The sequence below is a fragment of the Aquila chrysaetos genome, chromosome 1 (genome assembly GCF_900496995.4).
Source record: "Aquila chrysaetos chrysaetos chromosome 1, bAquChr1.4, whole genome shotgun sequence".
Classification (NCBI taxonomy): Eukaryota; Metazoa; Chordata; class Aves; order Accipitriformes; family Accipitridae; genus Aquila; species Aquila chrysaetos.
The window spans coordinates 72060708-72076853 of record NC_044004.1 but is presented as its reverse complement, the minus strand read 5'-3'; the positions used below and the strand labels follow the sequence as shown (position 1 = coordinate 72076853).

The 16146-nt window shown below is 38.4% G+C and overlaps 1 long non-coding RNA gene across 1 annotated transcript; it reads right to left on the bottom strand.

Annotated features, from left to right (window-relative positions):
• Positions 1 to 13196: 13196 nt before the first annotated feature.
• Positions 13197 to 15941, bottom strand: LOC115346163. The gene is made up of 3 exons (XR_003925041.1): positions 15846 to 15941; positions 14235 to 14285; positions 13197 to 13381 (listed from the first exon to the last, which is right to left on the bottom strand). It is a non-coding gene; the product is annotated as an uncharacterized LOC115346163 (long non-coding RNA).
• Positions 15942 to 16146: the final 205 nt, after the last annotated feature.

The window sequence follows — 16146 nt, the reverse complement described above, 5'->3', positions numbered from 1 at the left end:
TTACATATATTATGGAGCCATGAAAGTTATCTGAATCTGTATGAGCAAACATAAAGGTAGATAAGTTTTACCAGTGATGAGCTTTTCATTGACTCATGACAGTCGCCGTGATACACTGTCCAGCTCTGAGGTAAGCTCTGAATTTCTGCAGTGAAATTCAGTGTTTGAAGAACTACTAGCCATCAGTAGGCTAGCAGAGCTTCTAGTATATCTTGGGTAGTTCCCATTGTTTCAGGACACTTTATGACTTCTAAGCCAACTAACCTGGAAAACCCCCCCACACACACAAACCAAAAAATTGATTAGAGTAGGAATACTTTATCTTCAAAAGGACTATTGCTGAGGAAGAAATGAAGGTATGTTAGCTTAGGACATTCAGAAACTGTTTGTGTTTGGAACAATAGATCACGTAGAGGTTCATGTTATCAAAGATCTTTTTTAACTGTTTGATTTCTCAAGAACAGTGAGAGAAACTCAATGGGGAATAACACAGACACAGGTACATAAAATATATTATTGCTTTGAAGTAGGACAGTTGCAAACAGAAAACCATGGCAGAAGCCCCAGCTCAAACCAGCAGACAGGAGAATAAGTTTCATGCCTGTTGCTATTCAGTATCTTTTTCTAAATGTTGTATCTTTCCATCTTAACTCATTTAACACCTATATTACCAGACCCATGCTGGAGGTCCACCTCTCCACCACTACCACTCCTCCCTGACTTCCAGGTAAAAGAAACAATGCACAGAATAGTTATTAAATTAGCAGAGCTAACATGCTAAGTTTAGAAGATCAGATTTTCATCAGAGAACTAATTTTTGTAAGTAATAAAGCTTTAAATGACAGTGTAAAAGGAGTGTATTTCCAGACAGCCTAAACATCTTGCGGACAAAAGAAGTGAGAACAGTGCGGCCAAGAAAAGTTTGTCACTACTGTAATATTGAGAAGAGACAGTGAAATAGATATATTAGATTCAGAAAAAGTTTCTACAACAGTCATCACCAGGAAAGCCCTTCCCATCAATTTCTGAAAAAGAATTAATATTACACTTCACATCCAAACCTGAGAAGCAGCCATCTAAAGCGATTTTGACTGCTCTGGCTTACGTTTGGCAGGCTGTGAGATCAGAAGGAGATCAGGGAAGTGTGTCACTGGTGCAGACCCTGAGTCTGGACAGATTTACTGTTTGCCATAGCTGCTGCTATTACAAAGTTGTAGACTTGGCACACTGCAGAGTTTCAACAGGACTTAAAAAGCGGTATGCATGGAGAAGCTGTTAGTAATATCAAAACCTGGATATTACCCTAGAAGAATAGGTATCATTGGGCATGTTTCCTATCTGGAAGAAGCAGGTGATCTTTTTTGTATGCGGCACACTAGCATAAGCCAACAGTCTGCTCAAATAAAAAGAGTAGTTCCCTTGACCTGAGGATTTCTTTTAACAAAACATTCTTTATTTCAGTCATAGAGCAGTTAACCTGGCATGAAAAGACAAGGTGTACCTGGTGTACAGGTAACATCTTTTCAGCTCCGCAGTGGCTTAATCAATAATTCTCCTAATACGCCTGTCATGATTTCAGCACATGGAGAGAAACCGAGGAAGAGACCCACGCAGCCGTCTCTGCTGAGAGTACCGTGAGCGCAACCTGCCTACTTGCTTAATTCTTTCTTTCACATTAATAGCATAAACAGTACCTTATGGTTTATCCAGCCACTTGGATTTTCTTATCCAGATTTTTGAAAATATATTAAGAACAAATTCAACCCCTTGTTGGTTTTGTTTTTCTTTCAATGTTAATTACATTAGGTCTTGAGCACTAGCTTAACAGAGTTTGATTGTTTGTTTTCTCAGAACACCTTGTCTCTTGAGAGCCAGAGATCTTGCTTGTTAAAAGTATTTGCATGTCTTAAGTAGATGATGGACTTGAAAGGAACTGGAATTAGTGAAATACCCTCATGACAGAGAGTTTATAGGTATCCCTGAAACAGTGTTATTTAGAAGAAGTATTGTGTTTCCAAAGATATTAGATCGGTTGTGCTTCTCCTAGAGCTAGATGTCATGTTTTTGTCTATAAAATATGGAAATTGCTTTCAGGTCTGGAGCTGAAAATAATACCTAGGTGATATATTCAAGAGAGTGTCTGTACTTGTGTCTCAGCTAGTAATCATGTTTATAAGGCTGTCATTATTGCTCTTGGTTTGAGCCCTGTTAATATATATGTATTCTTCAAAAGAGAAGTACAACACAACATTTTCAAGTCTTGCAATGTAAACTATCATTCGATGTCTTAGCATTAAGAGAGGGAAAGTGAGCAACGAAAAGACAGGGAGCTGTTTCTCATTAACTATTGTAAGATGTCAGCAAGATTAAGGTGTCAGGGTATAGAAAGATGAAGAAGAAAAGAATTACTTAGCAAATAGGCATAAATGAATATAAAATGTGAATAGAGGGTTCTAGCTCCTTCTGAGGGTAAAAATAGGCCAGTAGACATTACATTGTGCTACAATCAACTCATCCACTCGATCCTGACCTTCATCCTTATAGGTGAAACTAGTGGGAGCAAAACGTTACCATATAGCCAATGCTGGGAACTTTCAGAACCATTATTTCCGAAAAGAAATGAATATTCAAAGGCCCCTTTGACATAATGAAGGTTAAATCCTATATAGAGTTTTGCAGGCCCATGTGAGTGCTGTCTGACTCGGCTTTAAAAAAGCCCGAGTTCAGTCTGTTTGTGAGCTGCCTAGCAGCTATACAGCCATCATTAGTGCAGGGCTCAGCCCACGTTTAAACTGGTGAGAAATGGAATATTACATTGTGTATGTCACAAATGCAGCTACACAAGGTGGGCAGAACAGTGGGTCTGCCAGAAAGAAAATATCATATAGACATATATACATACAGAGAAGTCACTAGCCTGCAAATTATTTCACAGCTGACTCTTAGAAACCACTTCAGGTATTGCCAGCTAATACCTGCAAATTGCCAGCTTGTACCATCTACATACCTGTCTTCTTGCCTGGAAAATACTTTAGTTTAGTTAGTGAACAGTGTTTGCAGCTGTAGCTGCTAAGGAGAGAAAGACGACACCATTTTGTCTAAAGGACAAAATTTTCCAGGCAGAAACCGCCATTAAAAATCTGCTTTTTAGGAGAAAAGGAAAAAAAAAAAGGGGGGGGGGGGGGGCAACAAACAATTTGTTGGCTGGCAACAAACAGTGTAATAGTAACGTGGTACCACTTCAGAAAATTATTATTATCCTTGTGCAAATGAGACTTAGCAAATGATGGACAGCATTTTTGAGCTGTTTTCACCTGAGTTTAATTCACAATGGTCACTTATAAGTATGGTGGCCTTCCATACCTAGCCTGCTGCTCCATGGCCATAAGCAAGCATTGTAAGAAACCTTTGTTTCTGAAACCTAGGACCACTTCTAACATCTTGCATTGATTTAAATTATGAATCAATTTAGCTAAGCTGATGTAAAGCCCAATATAATTACTTTGTATCAGATTTATGCAGACAGAAAAAGATATATCTGTTCCCCCAGCAACAGTTTCAGTCCAGAAATTGTGGAGGCAGAGCATATTAGCTTGTGCCCGGCCTTCAGCAATAATAATTATATGGTTTTGAGACTGAAGCTGCTAGAAGAAGGCTACATATGCGTTGCTCAGAGATGACTCTAAATCACACTTTTAACACTGATGAGATCAATTTACTTTCTACATAATGTTAGAAAAAGGAATATATCAATACCTCAAACCCAGTGTATTTACCTCACACTTTCGTTAAATTGATAAAAAACCCTGGTGTCTCACTCTACCAATGTACTTGCAGTCAATGTGTAGATCAGGCGTGAATTTCCTTCGCATTTAGTGAGGTACCGTTCACTATATGGCTGATAACAGCGCTGGTGATCGCAAAAAGATAGAAAAAGAAAGCTTCATTTTGATAGCTGAGTTCATAGTCCTTTGTTACCCACATTTATAAAGGTGCTCTTTGCTATGCTTTCGTCTTTTTACTTATTTGGTTTGGAAATGTCCCTCTCTGCTCCACTGTATTATAAAAGCTTTACTCTGTTTCCCATCTGCTGTCTTTGAGAGATCAATTGGAGAGCAGTCATCAGTGGAAACGTGAGGCTTTTTGCCACAGTTTCTCTAAAATTCATCTTGCCAGTCACATGCAAACTGAAATGGGTCAGTTTTCATCAGCCTTGGCATTAAGCCTCTGGGCTGTCCCATGAGCCCTGCCCAATAATTTAAGAGGGGTGGGAGCAGGGAAACAAATTATGTGACTATTAATTTCAGTTTTCTTGTTCAGATGCCAGTACATCAAAAATAGATCTCCCTGGGCCAGAGTGCTTTGTCATGTTATCTGGAGTAATACTAGTTTGTGAATTATGTCTGGTCAGTTTAGTGTCTCAGTTTGGTCACATTAATCAATTTGACCACGGCCTTAATCACTGAACTCTGCCATCTCATTTTTCATCTTGCAGAAAGAAGCTGTCTGACTTTTTGTCTAGTGCCTGGCACAGTGATTGCTCTGTTGACCCCATAGTAGTCAGAGGAACCTGGAGGTCTTACAGGCGGCAGCAGGACCAGCCACAGAAGGTACCGTCTCATCAAGCTCAACTATCTCATCCATTCCTTAATGACCATGCAGATAGCACAGTAACCCCAGATGATGTAAGCTACCCCATTTCACACACCTTAGCAGGTTAACAACCTTCTGCCTGTCCCAAGCTGCATGAACACAAAAGAATCATGAATTCATAGACAAAAATTAATTCTTAATTACTAGAGAATTCCATATTTATACATTAATTACACCAGCCACAAGATGCTTACCTGTGTTCTTGTATTGAGAAAATAGCCAGCTATGCACAATGCATTCACTCAGTGTATATAATCTTGATAAGCCCATGTTGCAGATATAATTTTGAAATTCCATTTTTATGGATCTGTCTAGGTTCATTTGCCTTAGATGTTCAAATGATCCATAGATTAGGAAATATGATTGATAATTTCAGTAGAGAAATCCATACAGAAGCTTTAGACTACATTTGTGAGTGGAATCTGTCATCCTGCCAAAGGATTAATTTTGACTTTGTTGTCAGTAAAAATGAATACTTCAGTATGCTTCTTCTTAAACTAATAAGTGTTAAAATACATTTTTTCAAAAATTACAAGTTGTATTTAAAATAAGAGCCTTTCTCTATTAAATGTGTGCAATTAAGATAAGCAAAAAAAGTCTTTCTGCTGTGGAAACCTATAAAAGGTATGGACGGGAGATGAATCTATCTGCTACTGCTACAGAATTCTGTAGTAAACACAAATACCTAGATACTGTTGCATGGTATCAACTCTCAAGATATTTTAGAATAGAATAATTCAGTTGGAAGGGACCTACAGTGATCATCTAGTCCATTTAGAAACTAGCCTGCATACGATGCAAGAAATATTAGGTTGCTTATGATATCTATTTATCTAGAGACCTTTAGAATAACATTTTATCAAAGAAAAAAACCGTACCTTTTAGTCTTTTTCTTGGAAAAGAACTCAGATCATTGGGTTTTATTTCTGCCATAAAGGAACAAGGGAATGTAGTTCACCATGAAAACACGAGTAGTTGTTTTGGGGTAAAATGAGGACTAGCTGTCACTAAAGACAGAAAAAAGCCTAGCACATTCCTTTCCCTCCAATCCCACCTTGTCAGCCCTTTCCATTATTTCTCTTTTACAGTTGCCTCTGATTTCTTTGCTTCCCCGATAAAAATAAGTGGGGTTTTTTCCTCAGAAACTAAACAAATAGAAAAACTACATTCCCATAAGAAAGCAGTCCAAGTTCATTAATGTATTCCTATCGCTATGAATTCCTCTGAGCTTTTGAAAATTGCAGAAGTTGATAAACCTAAGATTTTGAGAGAGAAACTTACTATGAACTGAAAAGTCTAGTTAGGCAACAGTCTTCCAGAAATATGTCACGATTTTGAGAAATGTGTTAGGATTCAATTTCTCCTTATATGGAAGTGATAAATTGTCTTAAAAATAGAAATATATTTATATGTTGTAGAAGGATAACATTCCAGGACATTGCATGATGAATTAGATGCACTCATAGTGCTGGTCAGGGTGCTTCACAATTAAAGCAGGTATGTGTGAGGAATCTACCCATCTTTATAACAGGGACTGAAGGAGAAGAAAAGCTGTCCAAAGGACAGCAGCTGCAAATAGCATACTTTTTCAAAAACTCATACGTGATCAAGATTCCCAGCAAATCAGAGGATTTGTTAATAATGCGATATAAGCCACTACTGGCTGCTTTTGAATCTGTTACAGAGGCTGTTACATTGCTCAAAAGAGGATAGAATAAAATGGTACAAGCGCTAAACTCAGCTTTCAAGTAAGCAGATTTTAAAACAGAGTATGATTTGTCCTAACAGGATCTTCTTCAGTCGACAGTGAAATAGATAGAGAAGTAGGAGAATGGAATAGATAGTGAAATACAAGGCCTAATATTTCCAAGGAAAATCTTACTTGCTTGGACATGGCAGATAGCTTTTGAATATTACGAGCCAACCAACGCGATCAGTAAAAGCTGGGTTTCTTCATATCCTGTGCATGGATGTTTCTTTGGGTATGCTAACAACTTTGTAAAATTCAGTCTATTTCTCCATAAGGCTATACCTGAAACAGATATTAAACGGAAGCTGAAATATAGATTAGGGTCTACCTTGGGGGGAAGAACTGAGAAGAGCTAAGATATGAATTGAAACCAATATTTCACTGCCTAACAGTCAACTGTGTTAAAAACGGTGAGAAATTTAGAGGAAGAGTTGACTTTGAAAGAATCACCCTTAAGACAGTATGTAGCCTATCAGAGGACAGTAAACCTCCAACTGCCCTAAAAGAGGTTTTTCCAGGAGCTTAATTACAAAAGTTTATTTCCTCAAGGCAAGTTGTCAGTATTCTGTTCAAACACTTCTGAGTTTCTTGTGAAAAGACACACCACGGATTTAGAGACAGAAATGACAAAGGTCAGTTCAAGAGTAGAAGAACATCTCAAGCTTTCTAGCTTTGCTTAGGCACAGTCAGAGAAAGGAATACCTTTCTACACAAAAGGTCATAACGATCACTGTATTAGGGCCCTGCTATATCAAAACCACACTGTTGACAGCATGACTGTGCCAATACAAAAGCGAGTGAAACAGTGAGGAACAACTGCTGTTATGAAAGGGCTCTGTCACTGCTTGGGCCATTTGGCTCTGTCAGCGATATACTGGTGGAGAAAATATTGCTGTTGAGACTTGCTATCAGTGCCCATAATCTTTCTGGCCGGTGACAGAATAAAAGTGGGAAAGTTTTAGGAAATTGCATTATAGCCTGGCCTTTGCTTTGGGAAAGAAATCTTCAGAGATCAAGTACACTAGGAACAGGGAACTGCTACTCTACGTAAAGACAATTCTCCTGAAGGAAAGACTTGATCCCAGAGTCCACACACCACGCAGTAGACAGTTCTGCTGTTTGAAGAAGGAAGATTGATCTCTTTATACGGTTGCCTTATCTTCCAGACATAGCAGTAATCGATGTCCAAAGCAAGACTAACATGGACAAATCAAGGTTTTCCCATTTACTCAACATGCAAGGACCTAAGCTGCATGTACATGCAGACATAACTAGGTTACACTGCAGGTGCCTGCACTCTTACACTCCTAACTTCTGGTACAGGTTCTGCCTATGCCAGGCAGATTCTCCAGACTTATCACTGAAGTATAAAGGTTAAGCAGCCTTCTGAACAGAAGGCTGCGATTATCAGAAAGAAGGCTGATTTTAAAATGGTTTGTCTTAAAGAGAAAAATACAAAAGAAAGTTAAAGTATCACATTGAGGTATCATGTCCAGGACAGAACGCGACTCTCCAGGGTCTCAGCAGCAACTCTCTAACTCCACCCTAGAGTAACCTCCAAGGAGGCTGGGCAGTCCATCAGTGGAAACCGACTCTCAGCCCTCTTTATTGTAGCTTTCTTATTTATGAAATGGATAGGATTTCTCCCTGCCTTTTACTAAGCTAATGATGTTTTAGACATTGGATGCTGTCCTAACTGCCAAATCAGAGGATGCTGGAAAGAACTTCTATGTCATTGCTGGAGTTGTAAAATGGATGAGGAGAACGTTAAGGTGAGCTGTCATTCCAGCCTAAGGAGAGCTAGAAGCACCACGTATCAGCCATACTAGGAAGAAATGAAACAAACTTCTGACTTGTTCGAGGGGCTCAGAGGAGAGGTCCAAACAGAATGATGTACTTTGAAGTAACGATGAGTAAACAAGTGGACCCTCTACCTATTGCGCTGGGTGGGGAAAAAAGCTACAACCCTCAGAATAATCAGAGGTGAGCAGAATTTAACAGAATTAAGACAACACTTGCAAAGCATATTTGGGTTTCTCAGACAAAATTTAAAAGGCAGACTGATTACATATGTCCCAGAATTTACTTCTAAGAACAGACATCTCGGAGAGCAATCACGATGTGATTACTTTAACTACCACAAGAAGGATATATGGAATGTAATGCAGCTATCTCACAATATTATTTGCAAGAAATCCTATGAGAACAGAATATCAAATAATGGACAGAAGGACTAGCAGAAAATATGAAAGAAGTGCTTATGGAGTTAGGTGCAATTCGCAATACAGATTGCAAATGAAATAATCAGCTTGTCCATATTTTCTTTAGAATCTTAGATTAAAGATTTAAATGATAACCTGGAAGATGGGAACCAGAGAGTGAGAGTTGCTGCTGAGGCGAATGCTGCAGCTATAGGACATATTAAGAGTGAAATGGTAGTGATGCTTAATCTCCAATTTAACACGTTTAACAGCAGAGAACAAATTGTTCACTAAATTGAAGCAGTTGATTGATCAACATATCTTTCAGTTGGGTAGGCTGATATTGGCTGGAGTGGCTGGGAAGTAGATTCCTTAATAAGTGGAATAAATACGCCAATGAATAGCTTCATTGTTGCTCCCCAAATGCTCTGCCTCAAAGTTAGTCACGTTCGGGATCAACCCAAATCATGTTTTCATTCTCTGTTTTCCTTTACCAGACTGGAAATCCTGAGAGTCCTGTTCAACCCAGATGAAGAAGAATTTGAAATTATATTAGCACTGAATTCACACTTCACAAGAAATACATGTGGGTGGACCAAATGTATACAAACTCTGATTTTCTTTATTTTGAAAGAAATTTTGTGTATTAGCAAATGTTTATACAGCCCTATCTCTTTTTTCCCCAGTAAAATCATAGCTCATTGCTTAAATTCACTGATAGCTCTCTGCAAGAGGGAAATGCATGGTTCAAGGAGACACATAAGTAAGTAAGTACATTTTAAGGATTGCTAGGAAGATAGAGTAGAAGTATTTGTGGGCAAGGGACTATGGCAGTTTTCGTAGAGCAATAAATCACAGAGTGAATATGGTCTAGGCCTGATGAATGGCAGCCATCTGCACCTTCCATCCTGGCACCTAAGAAGTGCAGGCTTCCTGGTGGTTTTTCTCTGTTTATTCCACGCTTACTATGCTTTCACAGTAGAAGGCACAACTTGCATTGTAATACTAGGTGCTGTAAAACACCTGCTAGTTAAAGGGGAATTGTCTAAACTAAGAATGGCTCAAGCCTAAATAAGTATTGCCAGGATTAAATTATGTTACTGGGACCTCAGACAAATGATGCTCTGATTTGTTCAGAAAACCTTCTGGTCAAGGTGTTCAAAAGGCAGAATAAATAGAATAAATAATAAAATCAGAATTTTCAAATGAACTTGTCTTGTCCTTGTGCTGGCTTTGAGAGAGACCAATATACGTGTTTTCAAAGGCTGTTCCAGCAGTTAGAGTAATGAATGACATCTGCATTTGACTTATAGCACATGCAAAGGGTTTATGTCAAGAATCATTACTACTTAAACTAGGGTCTTCTGATATTTCAGAAAAAAAAAACCCTTCTCATGGCAGAGATTGTGGCAATATGACCTGAGGGTGAAGCTCATCATCATGCACAAGGGCTAGACTGCTTTGCCCTCTCCTGTTAGGCAGCGCGACTATGACACTCAGGGGAGTGAGCTGAGCTCTCTAATTGGCGCTGTAGTTTCTCTGGGACAAGGCAGCTTAAGTAGCTTGTATTTGTACAGCACCTAGCACCATGATTTGTGCTGAAAGCACATAGTGCAAATAATAGATTGTAATGGTAATGACTTCCTAACTGAAGTCCTAAGTCAAACATGCCAGAAGTAATGAAATTAGATTGGAGAATGACCAATAATACTAATCATTACAGCTATGATAGACTTAAGAGTGCTGAAAATGTACATGGTTACCACTGTTTCTGGAGATAATGATTTTGAGAACTGCCTATTTCCTCTGTTAATCTCACTGGTTGATTAACGTTGGCTCTATCGTTCTGACAATATAAATCAAGTAGTAACGTCAATCCGCCTTTTTAGCAACTCCAAAGCAACTGTAAGTTTGATGTGACAGCTGTGGTTTCTGCTTAGTTTAGCAGAAGTTATGGCAGAGAATCCTAGAAGATTTCAAGTGTGTTTATTAATTTGATATAAAATACATGAAAGAAGCACACAGAGTTACTTCTTTGTTTCCTTCTCTCAAAATTGCAACTGGGCCAGTAACTCTTAATACAAAGTTAATTTAGTCAAGATACTTGAGAGCCACTTGGCTCTGTTTCTAAATTCCTCCCTTTGTCCTTTGCAAAGCTCTTTGAAGTGTTACTCTGTGAGGTGGATGTTGTAATGAGCCTATTTCTAAGAGGATCAAAGTAGCAGAGCTGCCCAAAGCAGCATCAAAGATACACAACAGAGAGCCCTTTAATGAGCAAGAGGGACATGACTGTCTTTTCCCCAAAATAAAACCCTAAAACAGGATTTAGATTAAATATTTAAAATTGAAAATTATTTTAGTTTGTCTGGAGCTTGCTAGCAGAAAGCAAAAACCTGAAAGAGAAGAGGAGATTTCTCCAGCTGACTCTGCTAAAATTTAATGACTGTCATTTGCTCGATGCTTCACCGTCACTTAATGAAGTCCAAATACCTGTGGCCTAAGCTAAAGGTGGCAGCGGCAGCCGCCACGGGCACAGGCAGGATAGCAGCCTTGTGCTAGAGCAGATTCCTTTCCCATGGATATGAAAATAGAAAGCAAACATACGGCAGGAAGCTGCGGCAAAGGCTGTGGAGCGAGAAGACAGCTTGGAGGGGGAATGGGGGGAAGGGTGGGAGAAAGAAAAGGAGTGGGAGGGAGGACTGGACATGTAAATTATGTGCCAGGAAATGAATTCCTTATAATGTCTCTTGCCAGAAGCTAAACCCTAGCAAATGTAAGTCGTCTTTTTTCCCTTTCTTTTGCTCTTTCCACTGTTCCTCTGAGGGTCAGGGAGGAAGGAGCAGGGACAGGAAGAGGGGCGATTCAGTGTTTACTTACTTATTGTGTGACTAAAGTGCTATATGATCCAGCTTTAACATTAGAAGGCATGTGACCCCATAAAAGTGACGAACAGGATAATATCCTGCTTCTCGTTACACATGGTTTTTCAACTTACTTTATTTGGCCATGGGGATCCTTCAATATGTTCTAAGGCTGAAATACCAGGAGAAATATGTTTCTGTTCAGAGGCTGGATGTGCTTATTGCACTGCATTCAGTAATGAAATGGGGGCTTATTTTGTTTGACTTGATAGCTATCTGTGCAAATATTGCCTCTACTTAGGTTTGTGTTTGTTTAAGGAATCACCTACTGCATCTGTCAAGACTGCAGAAATGTATGCCACTGACCTGCGCTTAACTTGGGGATAAAACGAGAAGACTTGTGTTTAAGGTTAAACCTGTATGTAGGGTTGGGGTTTTTTCAGAATTTAGCAGAAACGATCTGGCAGAAAGTTAAAAATCCTTAGTAGCAATATTTTGCCTGCTGAGCAAAGTACACTTCTAGCTTATGGGAATCATAGCATGGTTTGGGTTGGAAGGGACCTTAAAGATCATCTAGTTCCAACCTCCCTGCCACGGGCAGGGACACCTTCTGCTAGACCAGGTTGCTTAAAGCCCCATCCAGGCTGGCCTTGAACACTGCCAGGGATGGGGCAGCCACAACCTCTCTGGGTAACCTAAAAATCAATGATATATATGATGCAGAGAGCAGAATGACTAATGAAACTGGACACAAAGTAATTATATAATACATTAAAATTTACAGGGCATTAAGCATGAAAAGTAGCCCAGACTTCTTTTTTCCTTCCCAACCCACACAGTTTGTGATACCATATATCCTAGCATGTGCAATGCCGTGGACAAAACCAGTACCAGTTTCCTTGAAGAATTCTGTGAGTAAAAGAGGTGGACTCTTCCAGACATAAAGAACACAGATCTTTTCTTTTTTTTAATTAACTGCAACACTACAATGATTATGGAAGTTTGTACACAACAAGATTTTGTAATTGAAGTAAATAAAGTTAAGTAAGAGGCTGCTTTTCAGCAAAAGATGCTGAGAACCCAGGAGTTTCCAGTAAAAGAAATTGGCTGGGAAGCACAGCTCCCAATTTCCTTCCTTTACAGGGTACAAAGTACACATCTCTTCCTAGAGTGCTGTTATCTCTGGAAAGGTAAATTTCTGTGATAGCTGAAATCATACTGAAAGCAGTAAAAATCAGTAAGTCTTCAGAGCTTTTAAAAATTGACTGACTTCCTGCATATCCGTTTCTAATGAGGATTCAGTAACCTAACAACAATCTGAGAAAATCTTGACCATTGTGACTTGGTTGATATTTTAAGGGCAGATACAACTTCAAAGACATTGATAGCACATACGCCTTCTAAAGTTGCCCACTGTAGAGATAGTATACGTATATACGCGTACATATATGACATATATTTCATAATCCAGATCTTGTGGGTTCACCACTATTGCATTGCTTGAAGAGATTTTGATGCTGCAAGTGAAAACAGAAATTCTTAGCATCCATATGCTTCTTTTCTGTTCCCATTTCTAGCTTCTGGAATTTAAACCCCTAAAGAATAAAGAACATATAAAGAATACAGTAATAGAAAAATATTGTCTTTGCAATTTCAGGTAGATGTGAGATAGCATATAAATACAAGAACAAAATGAAAAAGGATATCGAATGAGGTATCGAGCTTTTGAACTTACTTGGATTGTTGAAGGCTAATCTCCACAAAGAGCATCAGTCAAGGCTTTGATTCACAGGCATTTGCGTGCAGAAGAGATGCAGGGCCTACATTGTTCTGCTTTCTTCATATGGTATGAAATATATTTGTTTTAAAGTGATTGTCTAGAACTGTCCCATCTCAATGCCAGTTCTACATAGTGTCTTAAAAAAAAAAAAAAAATTATTTTTAAGCATGACTTATACCCTCAATGTTAAGCCATTTTTGAGCACCATGATTTCTATTGATACCTTCTGCTTCAATACCAAGTATAACCTACATTACTCAGTTCTGATAATGCCCTAACTCAGCAATAACAACTTTTACATATGAATGTTTTATTTCCCACATGGGTTGAAAGAATCCCTAAGATTCTTTTAAGCACTCAGCTTGTATTCTATTGATCTATTTTCATTACTAACACAGATTAATTATATTTATAATTAAACCAATTTGTTTTAATTGGAAAGCAGAGTTCTACTCAGCCTTTACAAGCAATAATTTCTTAACAGTGCTAGTTCAAGCATTTTTTGGTATACCTGTAAGTTGGCTACATCTTGCTATTGGAAGTTTTGGGTATGAAATGAAAAGGATGTTTCCCTGAAAACCATATGATTAGCTACTGTCAACTTCTGGCATATTAGTCTCCCAGGAATTTACTGTATTAGTTTAGTTAGACAGTATCTGAGCTATTTGTTGCAGGCTTGCTGATTTAATCCTGCTAAAATGAAGAGGAGAACATGTAGTAATAGGTACTACATTAAGTGCTACATAAAATCTTTCATGCAATATAAAACCAGCTTGCAACTTTCTCATGCATGTGTTTCTAAATGTGAGTTTTCAGTACCATTAGTCACAGCTTTCAAAGGTTTCTCTGATAAACTAGTAGTTGCCTCGTCCTTTCTGAGTAGCAGTTTCCTGTGAATGTCATCAGTGAGAAACCTTCCTCCAGAAATCCCCTTATGCTAGGCAAGACTCAAGAACAGTTCCAGTTGTCAAACTATAGCAAGGACCTACCTGGAGGCTGCGGGACAGTCAAGGTGCAATGAGCTCTGTCAGTTACTTCCCCTGAAAAAAAAGCATAACAATAATTACCACGGGCTGTAAATACATCAGATTATGTTTAAACGTCAAATACGCATGTCTTTCTACAGATATCCCATGTGAAATCTTACTGTCATTACAGTTATTGATAGGACATAATTTTTGTAAAGTGAGGAGGCACCCAATTATGATACTTGAGTAAATCTGATATAATAATGCCTTCATTGTCAAAACCATATATGAATAACAGCAACTGAAAACCAATGCATTTTGGCACTTCTGTGCTACCCAGAATCATGAACCGAGATGTCTGAGTAGAGCAGTTCGTGCCTAATGTCCTGTCAAATGATTTTCCAAAACTCTGTATTCAGTGAAAATCAAGATGGATGTCTTATTCTTATGCAGCGATAAACATTAGTGCAGATCCCACGGCCTCAGGGGTGCTCTGTAGCTGTGGTACCTGAAGCAAGCTATATTTGATGCTTTAACACCCTTTTTGAAAAACTGGGCAAAACTGCCCACGCACAATACAATTACCATAGGTTTGTAATAGGGCTTCACAAGCAAGCCGTACCGGAAACACTGGGGGGGCTGCTGAAAGAGATTTTTTTGCGTTAACGTGTTTTACCTGCCTTTGAAGCACTGAACATCTAGCGCCTTCTCTGCCTTTAAGAATAAGGAAATTTTACCAGGTAGCCCAAATAGAATATTGGGAGAGCAATTATCAGAAACAAAGACATCTGTCAAAAGGAATTGTAATTTGTTTTCACACTTCTCATCTACACTGAGACTGAGTCCTTATGAAAATCAAATTGTTAAAGAATTTGCTTGACCTTGTTGAAAACATTTCACTTGACTTGTGAGTCAAAGTTCTTGCCTATATGAAACTGCATAAACAGTTTACTTAGACTACAGCAAGCTGCTAAGTACTTTGACTCTTTTCAATTAAACTTATGAATACTTCATTTTAAGATTGTTTTATCATTCCTGGCATTCTTGAGAGGATTAAACTCATAGTATAGCTGTTATATTTTAAAATAAATTGTAAACCTATCTGAATACCGCAAATTACGCTAGTCTGTTTAGATCTTACGTGTAAATCAAGAGCTATTTGGTCAAATTCTGTGATTCTATAAAACATATTAAAATTGTTTAAGTGGTTCATTCTACTAAATAATTTCCTTTGCATTGTAAAGCATTGATTTAAACATGATAAGAATGTAGTCTTTCACTTTAGTTGTTATTTATATTTCCAGTTTCCTGTCTAGAGGTATCAATAGGTTAAAGATTAGACAAACTCATGGTCAACAGGTCATCAAACGGACTAAAAGGGGGTACGTTCCTGCCTAGTCCTAAACCAGCGAGTACCACAGTTCTGGATGTCAGGTAGCGGAGGGGACTGGACTGCTGGAAGTACATAGGCTTATGTCTCCTTCCCTATGGCACATCTAAGAAATAGTCCTGAGATAGATGGGCCACTGGTCTGGCCCAGCAGAGCATTTCTTCCTTTCTTAAGTGGAAATAATAATAGCAACAACAATAATAATAAAAGATAAGAAAAAAAAAAAGAAAAATATTACTTACCTTTCTGTTCTTTTGTGTAAACTTGTCTTTCTTTTCCTACTGTAAAAATAGCTAGAGAAGGAGAATACTGAATAAATATGCTGTGACTAGGACTGACTTATAATGCAGGGTCAGAATTTAGCCCAAATGCTGCTTTTCTCTTTTCAAAAAGCAGCAGCATTTTTTAAGGCGATTAGTAATTGCAGTGTCTTTTCACTTGACAACATGAATTATTCCTAGCATAGACAAATAAAGACAAAAAAATGCAACAACAAACAAGTAACACAATAGTTCTTTTGTGACCACACCAAGTCACAAAAAT